The sequence below is a fragment of the Nyctereutes procyonoides genome, unplaced genomic scaffold (genome assembly GCF_905146905.1).
Source record: "Nyctereutes procyonoides isolate TBG_1078 unplaced genomic scaffold, NYPRO_anot_genome, whole genome shotgun sequence".
Taxonomy (NCBI): domain Eukaryota; kingdom Metazoa; phylum Chordata; class Mammalia; order Carnivora; family Canidae; genus Nyctereutes; species Nyctereutes procyonoides.
The window spans coordinates 13,052,069-13,074,418 of record NW_026575043.1 but is presented as its reverse complement, the minus strand read 5'-3'; the positions used below and the strand labels follow the sequence as shown (position 1 = coordinate 13,074,418).

General features: G+C 40.1%; 1 protein-coding gene across 5 annotated transcripts in view; it reads left to right on the top strand.

Moving 5' to 3' along the window:
• The first annotated feature begins 1,827 nt into the window (after positions 1 to 1,827).
• RNF182 (ring finger protein 182) overlaps positions 1,828 to 22,350 on the top strand; it is a 62,972-nt gene continuing 42,449 nt past the window's right edge. The window contains exons 1-2 of one of the 5 annotated variants that reach the window (XM_055321836.1): positions 1,828 to 1,912; positions 2,710 to 2,876. The gene's annotated coding sequence lies outside the window, so the exon portion shown is untranslated. Of the gene's footprint in view, positions 1,953 to 2,064; positions 2,449 to 2,709; positions 2,877 to 2,974; positions 2,999 to 22,350 lie in introns of those variants that run through there. The other 4 variants (XM_055321835.1, XM_055321837.1, XM_055321834.1 and 1 more) reach the window with 4 other exon arrangements.

The following is a 22,350-nucleotide window of genomic DNA, read 5'->3' as shown; positions in this document are numbered from 1 at the left end:
TCACCCCATATACATTGTTTTGCAGCCCCTCTTTCTAAAATAAGAAACCAGTATCTTTCTATGTATCATATATATATATATATATATATATATTTAAAGATTTTGTTTATTTATTCATGAGACACACACACATACACACACAGAGCCAGAGACAGAGGCAGAGGGAGAAGCAGGCTCCTTGCGGGGACCTTGATGTGGGACTCGATCCCAGGACCCTGAGATCACGACCTGAGCCAAAGGCAGTTGCTCAACTACTGAGCCACCCAGGCGCCCCTATATTTTATTATTTGTAATGGCTGTGTAGTATTATATGGTATAAATGTGCCAAAGTTATTTAGCAATGTGACTATTGATGGATATCAATAGCTGTTTCAAATTTCTATTACAAAACTGCTGCATGGCACATCCCTGTCCATCTGTAATTACACACTTGTGTATTTGTGCACAACAGCTTTCCAAGAATTGAGATCACAAGGTGAAAGGTATGTACATCTTAAATTTTTTTTTCTTAAGGAATTTATTTTTCAGTGAGAGAGAGAGAGGGAGAGGAGGGCTGTGGGGTGGGGAGGGACAAGCCGACTCCACATTGAGCTCAGAGCCTGTCTTGGGGCTTGATCTTACGACCCTGAGATCATGACCCTAAGATCACAACCTGAGTGGAAACCAAGAGTCCCACGTGCAACCGACTGAGCCACCCTGGCACCCCTGTGCATTAAATTTTGACAAATACTGCCAAACTGCTTAACAGTCTGTCGGGAAGACCTTGTCTCTTGACTTCATCTGGAAGTACCAATGTTCCTGTTACAGGAAACTGGCCAGCCTTCCTGAGGAGCAAGCTGTTTCTATTCTCCATCATAAAATGGATGTTATATTTTCCTTGATTAATATGTAGGGCTTCTGTTGGTAATAACAGTGTTCTGCTTTATGGCTTACAGGTAGCGAACCCAGAAAATGTCAGTTCCCGGGGCTTTTTTTTTTTTTTTTTTTTAAGTTATTGACATTCCTTTGGTGATTCACAAATGCCAGAAAATAAATGCCATGCTCCCCAGGGTCTACACGAAGACACTGTGGGTTCTGGATTCTGTAGCTCATCTTTCAAGAAGACCTAGGATGGGGTGATGACTCACTCACCCCACGGTAGCTGTCCTGTAGCTCTGTCCTTTAGAGGCAGCTTGACGGTGGGTCTGCTAGTATTTTTCCTCCCTCTCCAAGAATTTCCTTAAGAAGGGACGCCTAGCCGTGTGCCAAGGTCAGCCTCACCACTCTCTTCTGGGAAGGGCCGTGCACGGTCTGTAGCGCCTGGCAGGCTGCTGGCACAGAGTAGGCTCGCTCACGGGAGATGCAGAGCAGCGGCAGCCGCGGGGATTCACAGCGCAGCCTGAAAGTTGAGTTTTACCTTGTAGGGCTACAAGTGCATCCTGTTGTTTATCATATAAACACAAAGCCCCCCTCCTCCACCCCCCCACCCAGTCTCTCCTACTGGTGCCCCTCGTGGGACCGTGGGGCCGGGGCGTGGTTTGGCCGGAGGGAAAGCAGACCCAGGTGGAGCGACGACGCTGGGGAGAGGAGGAGGAGGAGGAGGAGGAGCAGGAGGAGGGGAGGAGGAGGAGGGCCAGGAGGAAGAGGAGGAGGGCCAGGAGGAGGAGGGGGAGGGGGAGCAGGAGGAGGAGGAGGAGGAGGAGGAGGGGAGGAGGAGGAGGAGGAGGAGCAGGAGGAGGAGGGGAGGAGGAGGAGGGCCAGGAGAAGGAGGAGGAGGAGGAGGAGGGGGAGGGCCCGAAGGAGGAGGAGGTATGGTGTCCCTTGGCAGTCCCTTGGCAGCCCCTTGGTGCGCGCTGCGGCAGTGGCAACGGGAGCATGGGGTACCAGTTGCTCAACACTTTATCAGTTTGCACCGCTCTTTCTTCTCTCTCCGGTGAATTTCCATTTTGAGGGAACAGCTCCGTAGAGGAAAGGTGTGGTGGGGTGGGGGTGGGGTGGGGGGTGCTGGAAGGTCCAGGGCGGGAAATCCAGGGCGGGGCGGGGGGTGCCTGCCGGGGTGGAAATAAGAACTGGCTCCGGCTCGCGGCCCGGCCGCTACCCCCTGCTGGGGCGAGCCCGACGCGCGGGTGCGGAGCCGGCGAGGGGGCGTGTGTGCGGCCGCTCCTCCGGGGGGGGGGCTGGTCCCCTCGGAGCCCCGGACTGCCGTGGCCGCCCCGCGCGCCCGCGCCCCTGCGCACCGGAGAGTGGGGGTCCCCGCCCCGCCCCCCGCCCGCCGGGCCCCCTGCGGTTGCCATGGTGACGCAGGGCCGGCGGCTCCGCGCAGTGGAAACAAAGCGGCCCGCCCGCTCCCGGGCCGCGCTCCTCCTCCGCGGCGCCTCCCTCCTCCCTCGCTCCCTCCCTCGCTCCGTCCCTCCGGGTCCCGCCGCCGCCGCCGCCGCCGCCGCCGCCGCCGCCGCCGCCCCGGGCCAGGTAAGGCGAGCGCGCCTGCGGCCGGGGAGGGCTGGGGGCCGCGCCCCCGACGCCCCGGGGCCTCCCCCGCGCCTCCCGCGCCTCCCGCTCCCCGACGGCCGCCGAGCATCCCGGGCGCTGCGCGGGATTGCGCCCCCGGGGACCGCGGCGTTTGCTGCCCTTGGGACGCGCCTGCCTCCCAGCCGGTCCTGTTTGAGGACGGGGCGGGGTGGGGAGGCTCGCAGGGGCAAGAAGCCACACATTTCTTTTTCTTTTTTGCAGTTTCTGGAAAGTGAGCCCAGACTTCGGGTGCCCCCGAAGTTCATTTGGATTTCGAGCACAGCCGCCTTTGTGGAAGGTGCGGTTACACCTGTAAGGGGACGGGGAGGGGAGCCCGCGTTTCCCCTCCAAGCAGCGACCCGAGTCGGTGCAGCAGCAGGACCGTGGGGGTAGGTGCTCGGCGCGGGCGTCCTTGCTGCCGCTTCTGGGAGGTGTGTTCGTGCGTGAAGGGGCTGCAGCGCGCCCGGCGTTGTCTGTGTGAGGACGTGGTCCGGAGCCCCCCTGGAGGCAGGTAGCCCGGCGGTGTTTGCACCTGCGTTCGGAGGGCAGGGAGAGGGTTAAGATGCTGTTGCCAAGGGCGTGTGGGCCCGGGGGGCGGGGGGGGGGGGGATGTGCCCAAGTTAGGGTCCATCGCTGCTGTTCTCAACGGGCCCCACGCCTTGCTGATCCTTTCGTGATACTTAGTTTGCTGCAGACACAAAGAATGAATTAAAGATAACGATTGTCGAGACTGTCTGGTGGCTACTTAGATATACCATCTTGGGTGTGATAATGTGAAAGACGGCAGTATTCACTTTCAGAAGCAGAGGTTTAGCAATCCGGAAGGAAGTAGTACATCAGTGTCACTTACTTTAATTGGGGAGAGAGGTCGGCTGGCAACTGGAAAATGATTCCACTGATTGTATTCACAATTTAGCAAAATAATACACAAGTTGGAATAGGTCAGCCAGACAACATTACATGGAATGCAAGAAATGATGCTTGCTAAAAGGTAGTTCGTGGGAAAAAAAAACAACAACAAACAAACCAATGGCATGGATCATTTTGAATTGGAGTTAAGTTGATTAGAATTATGGCTATTAAAGCTACTTAAGGTGCCAGGCATGAAGTGATTATCTAATATACCTCTTCTCTCTCTCTCTCTTTTTTTTTTTTTTTTTTTTTTACCTCTTCTCTCTTTTGGGATTTCAACACCTGTTAGCCGGCTGATTACTAGGTTTCTAAGTCAGTTTGTATTTGCCGGCAATTTTAAGTAATGCTACTTCGTGAGAAGATTGTACTGAGAACTAAAGGATTAAGTTGCAACAACATTTTGCGGATTATTTCACAATTGGGTTTGTTTCTAAACTGATTTTACCTGTACAGCCATTCACAGATGCTCTGTTAAATACTCTTTGATGGTGGTAATGAATGGTACATTGATTAAAATGAAGTAGATCTGCTTTGAGAAGGTAACCAGGAGAGAAAATAAATATTTTCTCATTTAAGCATGAAAGACAATCAGAATATTGAAGCCTAGGCATAGAATGTAGTTTCATGTCTTGTAGTAGAAATAATTATTTTTGGGCTCGGAGGTATCAAGAATACAGCTTTATTCAAATATTTGTTAGCAAATCCAGTATTAGGTGCAAGGACTCTGGACCTGCTCTTCAGCCAGATGGAACCCTCCCTATGGGTTCTAGCCCAAACATTTACATTGTGGAATTTGTATTTCTGAAGAGTGGAGTTGTCCAGTGTTAATTCAGCACAATAAGGACTCAGGTGTTGCCTTTGCTAAAGGCACAAGGTTCAATAGAGTGTGGCATTTTTAAAGCTGTCTCTTTTTCTGCCAAGAAATAAAGTCAGTAAACATCAGGAATACACAGTCATGGACTGCAGGCATCGGTTTGTAGTGATTTATTTACACAAGCTCTCAAGCATGAAATGGAGCTTTTATCAGTGCAGTAAAGAACAATCATTTGGCATGTTCATATATGTTGCTGGCTTTTGGAGGTATGTGCATACCAGGATAATAAAAGAAAAAAAAATAACTCATTTCCTCAGTATCTTAGGAAGTGCAAAGGAAGAGTGTGCTTTATGGCCTTGATTTGGATTAGCCACCTGGTGGAAGTAGAGACCAGCACGGCACATCCTCAGCTGTAAAAAATCCTAAATTGTCACTCTCGATTTTTCACAGTAGTGTGAGTCTTCTGCAATTCTAGGCTTAAAACTCTTAATTTTATAAGGGAACACTGGTCCTAGTTTTGGGGATAAGTTGTAAAAAAATGGTCTGATAATTGTAATCACAGCCATTATTGTCCCTGGAAAATTCTGCAACTTCACTTAATCAAGCCGGTCCACGATTGTGAAACAAGCCACGAAAGGTTCTCGGTTAAGTTAGGATTAACATTTATATTTGTGCCATTGAAAGTCGGTTGTTTTGTAACCATCTGAGCCTGCCTGGCAGCATAAGGCCACTGAAGCCTTTACTGGCGGTTTCTGGGTCAGCGTTCTCTTGCAGTTTCTAGTTGCCCTGTGCTAACATGCTGCCTGGTTGGTAATTTGGCATCAAGTACCATGTGTTGTGGCATTTATAGAAGTACATTTGTGAAGGATGATAGTTTTTTTTTCCTTTTAATGATTTCTCCATTTTCAAAACATGTAGGCTCAAACCTGTGGCTAGGGAGAGAGTAATATGGCCCCTGAGACCTGGAGGAAAAATGGCATAAATAGAAGGTTAAGTGACCTGCTGTGCAGGGTGGGTGGCTGTTGATCATAATGATGGCGCTGACACAAGACATAGGGGACAGCATGGCACTGGTCACAGGAAGTGGTTTTCTTGTGACATGGATTATTAATAGTGACTGATGGAGATTGAGAAATGTTTGGGCATATGTTTCATTTTTTGTGCTCCCAGTGAATATGAAGATGTCTTCACCATTTTATAAATCACAAGTGGTTGGGGAAAATATATACATTTATACTGTCTGGCACTTGATGGGAGTGTTATAAATACAATTCAAAGTTAATGATTGATTTCCTTACCTGTCAGTTATTGGTAACGATTCAGTTTTGGATATCAGGCAACAAATGTGTATCAGGTGTTTCCTTCTGTATATTCTGAATTGCTTGATCAAAGTCTCATCTGAGATCTTAGGGTGAGGAATTACTTGTTTCCAACTATCATGATTATTTCTCTCATCTATAAATCGTTATATGTGAAATCCAGGTATTCTCCATTGGCCTGGTTTTTAGCCTTCTCTTTTCTTATGGGGAAAGTTAATTCCTTAATCTTCTTAAATAATTTTATATCTCCAGGGCTTTAAAAAAATATGATTTGGGGGATCCCTGGGTGGCGCAGCGGTTTAGCGCCTGCCTTTGGCTCAGGGCACGATCCTGGAGACCCGGGATCGAATCCCACGTCGGGCTCCCGGTGCATGGAGCCTGCTTCTCCCTCTGCCTATGTCTCTGCCTCTCTGTGTGTGACTATCACAAATAAATAAAAATTAAAAAAAATATGATTTGGTTAATTTGTTATTCAACCAGAAGAATATCTGAAACTTTGTTTATAGTGGTGTGCATTAAAAAAAATAGCGCATGTTATAATCTCACATTTTGGACGTTTACAGAGTTGTAAGGTGATTAGGAAAATTTCGGATCCTGTAGGGTGATGAATTGTACAAGTGTCTTACATTAGATCTCCTGCTTCTCTACCTTGTAATAAGTTGAAGTGAAAACCAAAGAACCATGAGGTGGAGTCTTCAGGGAGTTAAAAGATGTTAAAAAGGGAGTTTAGTACATGCTGAAAGGCTGTAGGGCTAGATGGTCCCAAGGATAGGAAGGAAAAAGACTCTGATGACCTTAATAAGGTCTTAATCACTTTATGGTCCAAACTCCGGAAGCAGTCACCAGAGGGCTGTTTCCATGCTTTTCAGAGGGCCGGTCCTGGTCACTTACCCCCACCTTTTCTCCTGACTAACCTAAAAGTGACTCCCTTGAAGTGTGGCTAAGCGCACTCTGAATATTATAAACCACAAATTAAGGTATGAGCGCAAAGGTTTGCTGCCTGGGTGTATTATGTAATCTAATTGGTCAGGGTAGACCAGTTAGATAATCAAGACAGTAATGGAACTAATATATTGGTTGTATTTACATGAAAAACTGTGTTTCTAAGGATCAGTCCTCCTTCCCTTTCTTTTATTTTTCATGAGAGACACACAGAGAGAGGCAGAGACATAGGCAGAGGGAGAAGCAGGCTCCCCACGGGGAGCCCGATGTGGGACTCAACCCCAGGCCCCCGGGATCACGACCTGAGCCAAAGGCAGGTGCTCTACCACTGAGCCACCCAGGTGCCCCGAACCTTCTTCCCTTTCTTATAACCATAGTCATTGAATGGAGATGTAGCATTTTACACAATTTCATCGCCCTGTGACATGTCAGGCATAATTACATTGAAGAACAGATGCTTACTCAAACTCTTGAATTGTAAATCTACAATAAAAGGTTTGTGTGTGTTCTTCTCTGGCATTTCCTCTTGTTACATATGGTTTCTTCAGACCTTGTGTAGTATGATTGCAGTTTTATCTTTTTTTTTTTTTTTTGTCAATCAATCAAACCCTCTCTAGTGCTTCGTACGAGCCAGTTTTGTTCTATGCATGGCACAACTAGTAGCTTATTTAAACCTCCCGAGAACCGTATGGGGTGGGTACTTTGGTGAGCTCCAATTGAAGATGGAGAAAACTGATGTGATCGTTCTCTGTTGTATTGACCTAAAGGTCTACAAAACATACCAGGATCCTAGTGTTTTTTATGTGAAGGAATACAGGAAGCTTTGCTTTTTTTCATGTCACTGATGTGTATGTGTGTATGTTTGTTGGAAGTGTGGAAATAATGGCACTTATTGTTAATGGCATGTGGGCTTTTTTTTCTCATTTTAATGATAAGAAACAAAGCCCAAAATCATAAAACAAGCATTTCTTCATAGCATATTGTGACATGCACCAGTGTTCTTTTCTGTATATAGAGACTAGGGAGCGCCTGACTGGCTCAGTTGGTAGGGCATGTGATTCTTGATCTCTAAGTTGTGAGTTCTGGCCCCATATTGGGTGGAGAGATGACTTAAAAATAAATCTTTAAAAAAAAAAAAACAAGAACTAGAACAGATTGATTTACAAAAAAAGCTACTTTCTGAAGATATTTGTTCTTTCACTTATTATTTGTATTCAATATTAAAAAGAATACATATTTTTGATGGTGTTAGCTTGCTATATACATGTAAATATGTCTTTTGAATGTTTGTCTATTTTGCATTGCCTTTTGTGGGCTATCCTTAATCTGGGCTCACCTGTCCTTAGCTAACTTCTTGCCCTAAGGGCTAAATGATACTCCTTTTTTTTTTTTTTTTTTTTTTTTTACTCTCTTCTAAGAGAATTTTGTGTATGCTTTTAAAAAAAACAATTTGGCATGTTGTGTTGAAAAAAACATATCTGTTTTCTTGTGCTAGACTGTAAGCTTCTGAATAACAAGAGTTAAGTCTTAACTCATTTCTAAAAATAAGGTAGGTACAAGTCTGCTTTTTTTTTTTTTTTTTAAGATTTTATTTATTCATGAGAGACACGGAGAGAGAGAGAAACAGAGACACAGGCAGAGGAAGAAGCAGGCTCCATGCAAGGAGCCTGATGTGGGACTCGATTCTGGATCTGGAGATCATGCCCTGAGCCAAAGGCAGATGCTCAACCACTGAGCCATCCAGACGTCCCACAAGTATGCTTTTCTTAATTGAATACTTAAAAGATTTTTTATGTGATATAAAATTACTACAGTTTATTCTAATTCCAAAGTCAGTAGTGAGGGCTTTTAAAAAATCAATTTTAGGGCCTTAGAAAACTGATTCAAGTTTAATGTATCATTAGGGCACTATAAAATTAATCTAAGCTTTTAGTTATTTAAAATACAACATTAAAAATCATATACCACAATTCTGTTTCAACTAATATGGATTTCTGATATTCCTGTCTCAAAGGTTATATATAAAAAGCATAAAAAATAGTAGCTTGTTGTATGAGGACTGGGTGTTGTATGTCAAGTGTTCAATCACTAAATTGTACTCCTGGAACTAATATTATACTGTATGTTAACTCACTAGAATTTAAAAACTTAAAAGATAGTATCTAGCTTAATTTTATACTAGCAATTATGATAAGCTTTTGATTATTCTAGTCAAGGAGCAGAAAAATGGATCTCTGAAAATCATTTACATTTGTTCTTACAATAATTTCAGTGTTTTACCTCCTTTTCTCCTCCACTACTCCGTGTAAAATGATTGAGTGATTAAGCATTTTAACTTGAGTGGTCTTTTTTTTTTTTTTAAAGGTTTTATTTATTTATTTGAGAGTGAGAGAGAGAGAGAGCGAGCATAAGCAGGTGGAAGGGCAGAGTGAGAAGCAGATTCCCCACTGAGCAGGGAGCCTGATGGAGGGCACTTGGTACCAGGACCCTGGGATCATGACCTGAGCTAAAGGCAGACACTTAACTGACTGAGCCACCTAGGTGCCCATCAGTGGTCTTTTCTTCTCTCTCTCTCTCTCTTTTTAAGATTTATTTATTTATTTGACAGAGAGAGAGAGAGAGAGAGTGCATGTGAGCAACCGCGTGAGCATAAGCAGGGGGAGCAGAGGGAAAGAGAGAAGCAGACTCCTTACTGAGTGGGGACCTGATGTGGGACTCGATCCCGGGACCCCAGTGATCATGACCTGAGTTTAAGGCAGATGCTTAACTGACTGAGCCACCCAGGCACCCCCTCAGTGATCTTTTCTTATTTAAGCTACATGAAAAGATTAAGAGACAAGTGTCCATAAAAGCAAGTAATGAAGCAGAGTTCTGTAGGTTCTTTTAATAAATATTGTAATAGCTACCAGTTATTGAGCACTTACTTGGTGCCGGGTAATCTATAATAATCTATAAAGTATACTATACAAGCAATCTCTCTTGATTTTCAGAGTAACTCTTGTTTCCTCACTCTTGTTTCCTAGCAGCCATAAGATGCTAATAAATAGCTTATCTAGGTTGCATAGAGGTGGTAAATTTAAATATATGATTTGTGTGACTAAATCACAAGCTGAAGTTGACCAGGATTGCTTTGCTAATTATGGGCAAAGACTGTTTCCTGCTGCCATAAAGATGCTTTTTGCTGATGTGTGCTTTGGGAAGAGAGGCCATTGAGGACTGCCAGGTGGGGCAGGTTCAGAATGGTGGGCGTGGTCCATTAGAGGAAGGGGGAGTTCTCAGGAGAAAACCAGAAAAATATATCCTTGCTTATGCTTACTGCTGCAGACACCAGGTGGGGTTTTGGGGTAGAAGGAGAGGTGAATACTTTCTCTCAATCTAAATTAATTTTTAGAGTTTAAAACAAAATTAAGTGGAGTTATATTCTATTTCCTGAATTTATTTTGTTTTATTATATGAAATGAAAAAGAACTCTGTACTCATCCTATACCTCAGGGTGGACTCCTCCGAGGGTCAGAGCAACATGTTCTCCATCACATAGGGAGAGGTCCTTGTCTTAGGACGCTGGAGGTCTGGATGAAGTTAGATGCCTTGTTCTTTGAGCATACCAAGCCCGGTCTGGTTGCCAAACCTTAGCACAAATGTCCGTTTTGCTGGGACTGATTGTTCTCCAAATAGTAGTGTGACTAACCCTATTGTTTCTTTCAGGTCTGTATGCTGATGTTATCAGAGTGGCCTTCCCTAAGCACTCTATACAAAATTGTGATCTTTCTGTTTCTAGGACTTTCTCCCCCCTTATCTGTTCTTTTCTACATTACTATTACCACCTGGCACATCATGTAAACAAAAAAGTATATATGTTTGTCTTACTCTTCCATTGTGTAAAATTCCATAAAGACAGTGGCTCTTTTTTTTTTAATTAAAAAAAATTTTTTACTTTTTAATTTTTTGCTATGGAAGTTTTAACCTTGAGAATATGTCTGGAACATAGTAAATGCTCAATAAACACTTCTTGAATGAATAAAATAATCTTATTCATTCAAGTTTCTGGTAGAGGGGACCAGTCTTAGGAAAACCCTAGAATATTATAGGAAAGTTTTAGATTTTCATAGTCAAGCCTCTGTCTGCTTAATGTGGTCAAGTGGTTGTCTTGTAGCTTATTAAGTGATCCCAGAGAAAAGCACAGAAAATGTCGTCCTCTATTCTAGTGAACAGATCAGAATTACTGACTTGGTGAAACTTGAGACCTCTGTAATCACTGAGACATCAACACTTCCATGGCAGAAACTTTTTCAAATGGGTAGAGAGCTGTTAATAATACCTTTCTATTTTAATTGTTTTGTTGAAGTCTTACAAAAAATGTACCATGTAGTCCCCTTCTCTTCTCAAAGACTTTGTAAAAATGAATATAAACTATTTGGAGATAATTTTTGAGCCCTTGCTAATGTTAATACGAATTAGAATTTCTTATTGCAATTGTAGGGTGAAGAAATAAAAAGGAAAACATGAGAAGTCCCCTGCTCTATAAGCCTGAATTAACAGTTTGCTTGTAGATATTCAAATACTAATGATAATGGTAAGCATCCCAACAGCTGGAGGCTGCAAAATCAAGTCAGTCTAACCGTTTTCTGATTTATGTATTTTTTTTTAAACTAATTGTATTTTGGGGGAGAGGGGTTGCCAAGTGGTGCTTTAGCAAAGATTTTCATGGTCTCTTAATCAGTGACAAGTTGACAGGACTATAGAAACTACAAAACACTTCCACATTCCCTGGGATTTAAACAATTCTGCTATTTGTTGTATCTGATGCATCTTTGTCACTTATGAACGTTTTCTTTTTGAGCTTGTATCCATGTCTCTGAGAAAGAAGATAGACGTATCGAAGATCATTAAGTCAGCTCTTAGGAGCTAAAAAATGTGCGGTCTGAGTTACTAGTTCATGGTGCCTCCATTGCAGGGACATAAAGAACCTGGACTTCTAGTAGTCAGATCTGTGCTGGATCCTGGCTTTGCATTTAGTATCTTACAACTGGTACCAGTGTATTGGTGGGAAGTACTTAGATTTAACTCTACCTCTGAAGAGAGGGTCGAGATGGAATAATTTGGAGAATTTGGGGAACAAATACATTTGTTGGAATAAGGTAGGAAGTTCTTCCTACTGATCAATGGTGGTGGTATGAAATTAAATTTAAGGAGCCAGATAATCAGCTCTTTCTGTTAAAACTCCTGTACGCCTAGTTCTGAAGCTGTGAATCTTGTAGTTAGCCCATGAGCTTTTGGTTGTAGAAGAGAATGTATTCATTGGAGAAATGGCACAGGTGCCAGGAGCTCTACCAGGAGCTGGGGGGATCTGAACTGGGCAGGGGGTGTGGTGGGTTGAGGTAAGAGGACACGTGATGGACGGACGGATGCACATAAGGTACACCACATGGATGATGGATAAAAAGCACTTAATAAAGGTAGCCTGATGCTCTTTGGCATCTCTTCCCTCCATCACATGACCTCCCATCTTTCTGCCTTTTCCCCTTAAGAGATGAAGACTAATTACTTGAAGATCACTTTAAATCATTTCTTTAAAAAAAATAATTCTGGCATTTTACCTTTTTCTTTTCTCAAGGTCTCTATAGTTGTGTTCCAATATAAAGTTGTGAATCCAATATGTAATTATAAAACTACATTGTGAGTCTACTTAAAAAAATTTAATAGTATAACATATTAAGATGTCAGACAAATGATAGTGGCAGTAATATCTTAATAAAATAAGGATTTCTTATTAAACTAAATCTACAAGTAAATTTTCATCAGTTGATGTGCATTATAAGACATTTTTCATGTAGTAGATTTTTTTTAAGACAGCAATTTAGTGAAATCAGGACAGAGAAATAAGAACAGATATGATTAAATTGTGGGATTTAGGTTAACTATGTTATAGTAGCTCCTTTTCTAAAATTATTACTAATTGGATACATTTTTATCTTGTTTTTTATACCTTATTTGATTTTATTATTATGGAATAATTCTTCAGTAATTCTTTTTTTTTAAATTTGGCTTTTGTTTTTGCTCTAACTTGGTGGGCATATTAATTTCATTGTGTAATATTTGCCTTTGTATTCTTTATACAGCTAATAGTTCTAACATCTTCCTTATCTTTTTGTACTCTGAACTTATCTCATGAGGCTTCTCTCTCTTTTTTTTTTAAAGATTTAATTTTTAAGCAATCTCTACACCCAGTGTGGGGCTCAAACTAACAACCCAGAGACCAAGTTGCATGCTCCACTGACTAAGCCAGCTAGGTGCCTCATAGGGCTTCTTTTAATCCTCATTTGTGCAGTGCTTTCTTCTGCCCCTGGGCCTTTGCATTGGCTACTCCTTCTGTGTGGATGTTTTTTCCTTCTGTCTTCACTTAGTAACTCCTGCTCATTTGTCAGATCTCAATTCAGTTGTTACTTGCTTAGTGAAAATTTCCATTACATTCTTGACCAGATCGGACACTTGTACTCATTCAACAAATATTTATTGAGTGGCCACAGTGGGCCAGCAGAGCTCTAAGCTCTGGGAAAATTAACAGACAAGGTTCCCTTCTGCTCATGCACGTGTGGGTGCACACACACACACACAAACAGAAATCCAAATAAAAAAGAAAAATAGCAGGGACAAATACAACACAGATAAGTAAGGCAAGTGAGTGGATGCTACCTTAGATTCGGAGGCAAGATAACATTTAAGCTGTGATTTGAGTGACAAGGGGAGCCTTTATCAGGAGCAGAGCAATTTCAGGCAGAAGGAACAAGTGCAAAGGCCCTGAGGCAGAGAGAAGGCAGGAGAATGGTATGAGATGATGTCACAGAGGGAAGGAGTGGCCAGATTGCTCAAGGTTTTATAATTCGTGGCAAGGACTGGGTTTTCTTCTTTGTGCCATGGGAAGCAGTTGTAGAGCTTTTTGAGGAGGTGGCGATTGGGGAAATGGGAATACTTTGGTTTACATTTGAGAAATATTCTTGTACATAGATGTTGGGTCATGAGTGAGCAAGAATGGTGGCAGGAAGAATTATTAGGAACCTATTGCAGTAGCCCAGGGTGAAATGTGGTGTACTAATTACAGTTGTAATTTTACATTTATTTATGTGCTCATTCGGTTGATACTGCCCTCTGTGAACTGTAAGCAACATGAGGGAAGAGGCAATTTCTTTTCCCCTCCTTAAAGTTGTATTCTCAGTGTTTATTCGAGAGACTGGCAGCGTATGGGCACTCAGTTGACATGGTACTTGAGTAGCTAGCTAAGGTTTATGAGAAACAATGAATAAGATGTAGTCCATATATGTTGGTGTAACTGTCCATTCAGTGTTTTTCTGATATTATGCCCAGAAGATCGAAGAATGCATCACGGCCTAGGAAATTATTACAGTTAACAGGAAAAAGATGTGTGAAGTCATTAATAGCAAGGGCTTTATTCAGATATTCAGATTAGAATTGCTAGTCCTTCCTCTTACTCTGATAGTGGAAATGCGACAAGCTACATATTAGTGGGTGGAAGGTATTTTCACAAGGAATCTGGGAACGTTTGGTAGTCAAAAATGATGCCATGTTAGTTATAACCATATGTTGTCACTGAAACCTTTGAGATTGTTATGATCTCTAAACCATGGTAATTTATGAGTAGAAAAGTTACTCTGTGTATTTACATCTGAGTATACATAAAAGATGTCTGAGAGCATTTAATTAGAAAAAATCAGACCTATAACCGTGATTTATTTAAGACCGACCTCACTTACTCTAATGGGGCATTCGAAATGAACCATGATACTGATTTATGTAGTGTTGGTATGGAACTAGCAACATAACGGATTAAATGTTTTCTCTCCTCCTGTGTTTATGGACAATGATGGAAGAGTCTGAAACCTTTAAACAATTTTATTCAGACAGTGTGACACATAATTAGGAAGAGCTTAAAGCATTTTAGAGGTCTAATTTATATCTGGCCTGAGATTCAATTATTCTTTGTTCTGCAGTAAATTTAAATGGTTTGATTATTAACCTCTAGGTCATGGTCGATTGGTCTATAGATGATAGGTTTTTCTGCCAGACTAAATCAGCTTAAAAAAGGAGAAAATTTAGACAGCCCATGTAAAACTCTTGTGTTGTAGAAAGGACAAATTTCTTAGGTAAATGCATCAAGGATTCTGTTGACTTTACTACTTACGTTTTTCTGTAGGCACTTAATGAATATCCAGCATGTATAAGGCCAGGCACTTAAGACCCCGAAGCGAACACCTTGCTGATAGGGTAATGACCAGTCGTTCCACTAGACTGTGATGTGAAGGGCGTGTGATGCCCATGGAAGCACATAGGGGAGGCATCTGAACAAGATTTGGGAATAATTATTATCAATGCTGAATGAAGGATGGCCCCAGCAAGGCCAGATTCGGAAGACCTTAATCTCTTTCCAGAGGGGAGTGAATCATCAGATTTGAGTTCTAGAAAATCTCTCTGGGGGCTGCCTGTAAACTTTTATTTTATTTTTTTAAGATTTTAAAATTTATTTATTCATGAGAGACAGAGAGGCAGAGACATAGGCAGAGGGACAAGCAGCCTCCTCACAGGCAGCCCAATGCAGGACTTGATTCCGGAACCCCAGGATCATGCCCTGAGCCAAAGACAGATGCTCAACTGCTGAGCCACCCAGGTGTCCCAACTATATAGACTTTTTCAAAATCACAGCATTCTTTATCTGTATTGTGTAAAGATACAAGGCAGCATCATTTTTACTTATTTATTTATTTGTTTGTTTATTTGGTTGGTTGGTTGGTCGGTGAGTCAGTCAGTAAGTAGGCAAGTAGGGTTCATGTTGGAAGCCCAGTGTGAGACTTGAACTCACCACCCTGAGAGTGATACCTGAGGTGATAACAGGCATTGGATGCTTAACCTACTGAGCCACCAGGCACCCCAGGATGATTTTTATTTTTATTTATTATTTTTTTTTAAAAAAAATTTTAAAAAGATTTTATTTATTTATTCATGAGAGACAGAGAGAGAGAGAGGCAGAGACACAAGCAGAGGGAGAAGCAGGCTCCATGCAGGGAGCCGGATGTGGGACTGGATCCCGGGTCTCCAGGATTACACCCCGGGCTGAAGGCGGCGCTAAACCGCTAGGCCACTGGGGCTGCCCCATTTTTATTTTTAATTAAACTTTGTCATTGAAGATTAATGTGCATCCAGAAAAGTGCACAAGTTGCAGGATGGTAGCTCTTTGCATTTTCTGAAAGTAATCCACCTTTGTAACCACTGCTCACATTAAAACATAAAATGTTATCATTATCCTAGAATCCATTTGTTTCATGCTTTCAGCTGTTACTCTCACCCACAAGGTGATCACTAGTCTGAATTCTATCACTGTTGATCAGTTTTACCTATTTTAAAACTTGTGAATCTGTTTCTGGAGACATTCTGTATTCTGTCCTATTGGGCTACTTGTCTAATAAAGTACCTTAATTTTTTTTTAAGATTTTATTTATTTGAGAGAGAGGCAGAGATAGAGCATAAGCAGGGAGGAGAAGGAGAAGCAGGCTCCCCATTGAGCAGGGAGCCCGACTCCAGACTTGATCCCAGGACCCTGGGATCATGACCTGAGCCAAAGGCAGACTGAGCCACCCAGGTTCCCCTAAAATATCTTAAATTATTGTAGTCCTGATACCAGATAATGTAAGTCTTTCGATTTTCTTTCTCAATTTCGTTTTGGCCTTTTCTTGGTGTTTAGCATTTACATATAATTTCTAGAATCACCTGATCAATATTCACAAAAACACTGGCTGAGATTTTGATTGGAATTGCATTTGAATCTGTAGATCAATTTGAGAGAGTTGACATTTTGACAGTGTTGGGTCTTCTAATCCGTGAACACAGTATAGCTCTCTGTATGATTAGGTTGTCTTTAATTCCTCAAAGTTTTCAAGTAGTGTTTTCAAGTTCTCTCTGTACCATTCTTGCACATCTTTCATCAGGATTCTTTTTGTTGTTGTTGCAAATGATGTCTTTAAAGTTTTACCTCTTAATTTCATGTTGCCTGTGTTTGCAAAATACAGTAGATCTTGGTGTATTGACCCAGATTCCAAGGATTTTGCTACATTGACTTGTTAGTCTTAATAGTTTCTCTATAGAATCATCCATCCTCACTTAGGAATTTACTCAGCACTTAACTTCCTTCACCATACAGGACTCTAAGAATACTTTAACTCTGTAAAAGCCCCTACTCTACTGTTACTGTCATTTCTTTTAATCTCACACATAAGTACACCACACAATACATTGTTTTGGGCAGTTGATATCTATTTGTGTTTACTATTTCTTTTTTTTTTCACTTACATACAACATGCAGTGCTCATCATAACAAGTGTCCTCCTTAATGCCCATCACCCTATCTAGTCCATCCCCCTACCTATCTCCCTCCATCAACTCAGTTTGTTCTCTGTTAAGAGTTTCTTATGGTTTGTTTCCTGTGTTTTTCTTTTCCCCCTTCCCATATGTTCCTCTGTTTTCCTTAAATTCCACACACAAGTGAGATCATATGATATTTGTCTTTCTCTGACTGACTTATTTCACTTAGTATTATATACCTCTAGCTCGATCCACGTCATTGTAAATGGCAAAGTTACATTCTTTTTGATGGCTGAGTAATATTCCTACATATTTTCCTATATATATTTATATATATACACAGTATTCCTATATATATTTAAATATATATACACACACACCCCCACATCTTCTTTATCCATTCATCAATTGGTGGACATTTGGACTCTTTCCATAGTTTGGCTATTGTTGATAATGCTGCTACAAATATTAGGGTGCATGTGCCCCTTTGAATTAGTATTTTTGTATCCTTTAGGTAAATACCCGATAGTGCAATTGCTGGATCATAGGGTAGTTCTATCTTTACATTTTGAGGAACTTCCATACTGTTTTCCAGAGTGGTGCACCAGTTTGCATTGCCACCACCCATGTAAGAGGCAACTTTCTCCTTATCCTTGCCAACACCTTTTGTTTATGTTGTTAATTTTAGCTATCATGACAGGTCTAAGATGGTATCTCATCCTGGTTTTGATTTGCATTTCCTAGTGATGAGTGATGTTGAGCATGTTTCATGTGTCTGTTAGCCATATCAATATCTTTTTTTGGAAAGAGTGTCTTCATGTCTTCCGCCCATTTCTTAACTAGGTTATTTGTTTTTTGGGTGTTAAGTTTGATAAATTCTTTGCAGGTAGTGAATACTAACCCTTTATCTGATATGTCATTTGCAAGTATCTTCTTCCATTCTGTAGGCTCCCTTTTAGCTTTGTTGAGTGTTTTCTTTGCTGTGGGGTAACCACTATTCTATAACTGCCTTTTCTATGCATTTAATATAAATTGAATCATACAAATATAGTCTTTGTATCTTATTTCACTTAGCATTTGAAACGTACAAGTCTTGTCTATATTGTAATATGCATTGATTGGTATTTTATTCCTTCTTATTGCTGAGTAGATTTATATTGTATGGATATACTTTGGTCTGTTTATCCATTCATCAGTTAATGAAAACTTGGGTTGTTTCCAGTTATTGGCTACTTTGAATAAAGCTATGACAATTCATGTAAGTCTTTGTGAAAACCTATGCTTTAATTTCTTTTGGGTAAAAGAGGTAGTGTGGAATTCCTGGGTCACATGGTATGTGTGTATGTTTAACTTTTTAGGAAACTACTGAACTGTTTTCCAAAGAGTCTCTAACATTTTATATTCCCACCAGCAGTGTATGATGGCTTCAGTTTCTTCATATCATTGTCAATAGTTATTGATTACGGTCATTATAGTGGATGTGTTGAGTTTAATTTGTGATTTAATTTGCTTCTTCCTAATGATTAATGATGTTGAGCACCTTTTTATGGGCTTATTAGCCACTTGTAAGTTTTGTTTGGTAAAATGTCTATTCAGTTCTCTTGCCCATTTTAAAAAATGGGTTGTCTTCTTATTGATTTGTAAGAGTATTTTGTATATTCTAGATACAGGCCTTTTATCAGATCTGTGATTTGCAAATATTTCCCCCAACTCTATGACTAGTGTTGTCATTTTCTTTATGATGCATTCTTTTGAAGTACAAAAAGCATTTTAATTTTGATGAAGTTCAGTTTAGTAGCATTGCCCTGTATGGCATGCTTTTGTTTGTACCAACGAAATTTTGCCTAATCTGAGGTTTACTAGGTTTTTATGAGATACAGTGGTTTTCTCTATTTTCTTCCAGAAGATTTGCAATCTTATTACAGTTAGGTTTATGATCCTTTTTTGTTTAAAACGATTTTATTTATTTATTCACGAGAGACACAGAAAGAGGCAGAGACACAGGCAGAGGGAGAAGCAGGCTCCATGCAGGGAGCCCGATGTGGGACCTGATCCCGGGACTCTGGGATCAAAACCTGAGCCAAAGACAGAGGCTCAACCACTGAGCCACCCAGGCATCCCTATGATCCATTTTGAATTAATTCTTTGCATTTGGTGTGAGGTAAAGGTCTGTTTATCTGTCTTTTTTTGCACGTAGATGTCAAATCTTTTACCAGCACCGTTTTCTGAAAAGACTATAATTGCCCCATTGAATTAGCATCCTTGTCAAAGGTCAACTGATAGTAGACGGAAGGGTTTCTTTCTGAGCTTTTAATTCTGTGCTGTCTATCATCCGTCCTCACCCTGTATCATGCTGTGGAGTTACATCAAATTTTAAAGTAAAATAAGTCATCTTCCAACTTCGTTTTTCTTTTTTAACAAAATTGTTTTGCTTATTGGAAGTCCTCTGCACTCCCACATACATTTTAAGTTTGCCAATTTCAACAACACTATTGTTGTTAGAGATTGTTTTTGAATCTATAGCTCAATTTGGGGTGAAATTCCATCTTAACAACAGTGAGTCTTTCAATTCGTGAATATGGAATGTCTCCATTTACTTAGATCTTTAATTTTTTTTGGTACTTTTGTGTGGTTTTCAGTGTGTATGTCTTGCACTCCTTTTGTTAATATTCTTCCTAAGTGTTTTATTCCTTTTAATGCTCTTATGAATGAAGTTGTTTTGTTTATTTCATTTTTGGATTGTTTGTTGCTAGTATGTAGCATATTAGCTGGTTTATAGTTGATAGGAAGAAATATAATTGACTCTTGTGTTTGTTCTTGTGTGTTGCAGTCTTGCCAAATTCATTTATTAGTTCCAGGAATTGTTTCTACATATAGGACCATATAATCAGCAAATTAAAAAGTTCTGTTTTTTTCCTTTCAAATCAGAATGCCTTTCTTTCCTCTTTTTTTTTACTTTCCCTTCTTTTTTCTTCCTTCCTTCTCTATTTCTTTCTCCTTATTACAGTGCCCAGAACTTCTACTACAATATTGTAGCAAAAGGGGACAATCTTGCCTCTTTAGTGGCAAAAACAGACATCCTTGCTTTGTTCTTGAACTTAGGGGTGAAAGCATTCAGTCTTTCAACATTATGTATGGTGTTAACTGTAGTTTTTTTAATAGATGCCCTTTTGTTAGAGGAAGACCTTTTCTATACTTAGAGTTTTTAAAAAATATAAATGAACATTTGATTTTTATTAAATAATTTTCTGCATGTAGTGAGATAATCATGTTTTCCCCCTTTATTAATATTATTAATTTCCTTCTTATTAATATTGTGTTTACAAATATAGTTCACTACGTTATTGGATTTTGAATTTTATTATTTACTTATTTATTTAAAGATTTTAGTAATTTGAGAGAGAGCATGTGCACAAGCAGGGAGAGGGAGAAGCAGGCTCCCCACTGAGTAGGAAGCCCAACACGGAACCTCCATCCCAGGACCCTGGGATCATGACTTGAGCCAAAAGCAGCTGTTCAACTGACTGAGCCACTCAGGCACCCCAGATTTTGAATTTTAAGTGAACTTTGCTTTCAAGATTAAATTTCATTTGTCTTAGCTGTATTTTCCTGTATTGTTGAATTTAGCCTGCTAGTACTTTTTAAGAGGATTTTTGTGTCTGTATTAACAAGGTATATTGAACTATAGTTTTCTTGTGATATCCTTATTTGGCCTTGGAATCAAGGCAATACTGGCCTCACAGAGTTAGAAAGTATTTTCTTCTTTATTTTCTGAATGAGTTTGTGAAGAATAGACTTTGTTTTGTTTTTAAATTTTTGATAGAGTTCACCAGTGAAGGCATTTGGGCTTGGGCTTTTCTTTGTGGGAGGATTTTAATTTACCAATTCAATTTTTTTTCCTTGTATAGGTCAATGAATATGTAGTTGTTTGTAATATTCCGTCTAAGCCTTTTAATTTCTGTAGTGTCAGTAGTAATTTCCTCTATTTATTTTGATAATTTGGTAATTTATGTCTTCTGTTTTGCTAGAAATAGTTTGACTATCTTAGTTGGTTTATCAATTTCGTTTATTTCTTCTTTACAACCAACATTTAGTTTCAATGGTTTTCACTATTATTTTGTTTTCTGGTTCATTAATTTTCTTTCTAATCTTTATTATTTCTTTCCTTCCATTTGCTTTAGGCAGTTTATTTTTATCAAGTTTCTTGAAGTGGAAGCTTAGGTTAATAAGACCTTTCTTCTTATGTGATTTGGCATTTGTAGCTATAAGTCTAAAGCTTTCAGTACATCCCATCCAGTTTGGTATGTTGTGCTTTCATTTTCATTTCGCTCAACATAATTTATTTATATCTATTTTTAAAAGATTTTATTTATTTATTTATTTATTTATTTATTTATTTATTTGACAGAGCATGAGAGGGGTTAGAGGGAGAGGGAGAAGCAGACTCCCTGCTGAGCAAGGGAGCCTGACATGGGGCTCAATCCCAGGACCCTGACATCATGACCTGAGCCAAAGACAGATGCTTAATCGACTGAGCCACACAGATGCCCCTCAAAATATTATTATAGTTCTCTTTTCATTTTTTGATCTAGGTGTATTATTTAATTTCCAAATATTTGGGATTTTTCCTTATTTATTTTTGTCGTGGATCTCAAAGTTCCATTGTGATACATTTATTTTGTTGATTATAATTTTTAATTTCTTGAGACTTGTTTTTTCCTAGCATGTGTTTTATCCTGGAGAATGTTCCATGTGTGCTTGAAAAGAATGTATTCTGTAGTCATTGAATAGAGTTTTCTACTAATATCAGTTAAGTTAGTTGATAGTTTTATTTATGTGTTGGCTATCATTGTTGATTTTAGGACCAGATGTTCTATCAATTAGTGATGGTGTGTTTTTGAAATCTCCAATTGTTATTGTTGAATTGTCTGTTTTTCCTGTAATGATGGTCAGATTGCGCTTTCTAAGTTTTGGGGTTCTATTATTAGTTATATATAAATTATAATTGTTACGTCTTCCTGATGTATTAATAGGTTTATTATTATGAAATGTGTCTCTTTGACTCTAGCAATATTTCTTGCATTAATGTTTGTGTTATTTGATATTATATCCATTTTAGCCTACTTATGTTTGCTGTTAACATGATATATCTTTCTCTACTTTGACTTCCAGTCTATCTGTATGTTAGGTGTGTTTCTTGTAGATAGCACCTAATTCAGTTGTGCTTTTCCATTTAGTCAGTCTCTACTTTTTGATTGAGATATTTAGTCCATTTATATTTAATGTAATTGTTAATTTAAAAAAATATATGTATTCATGAGAGACGCAAAGAGAGAGGCAGACACACAGGCAGAGGAAGAAGCAGGCTCCCCATGGGGAGCCCGATGCGAGACTCAGTCCTGGGACTCCAGGATCAGGACCTGAGGCAAAGGGAGACACTCAACACTCAGCCACCCAGGTATCCCTTTAATGTAATTATTAATATGGTTTTATGCCTGCCATTCTGCT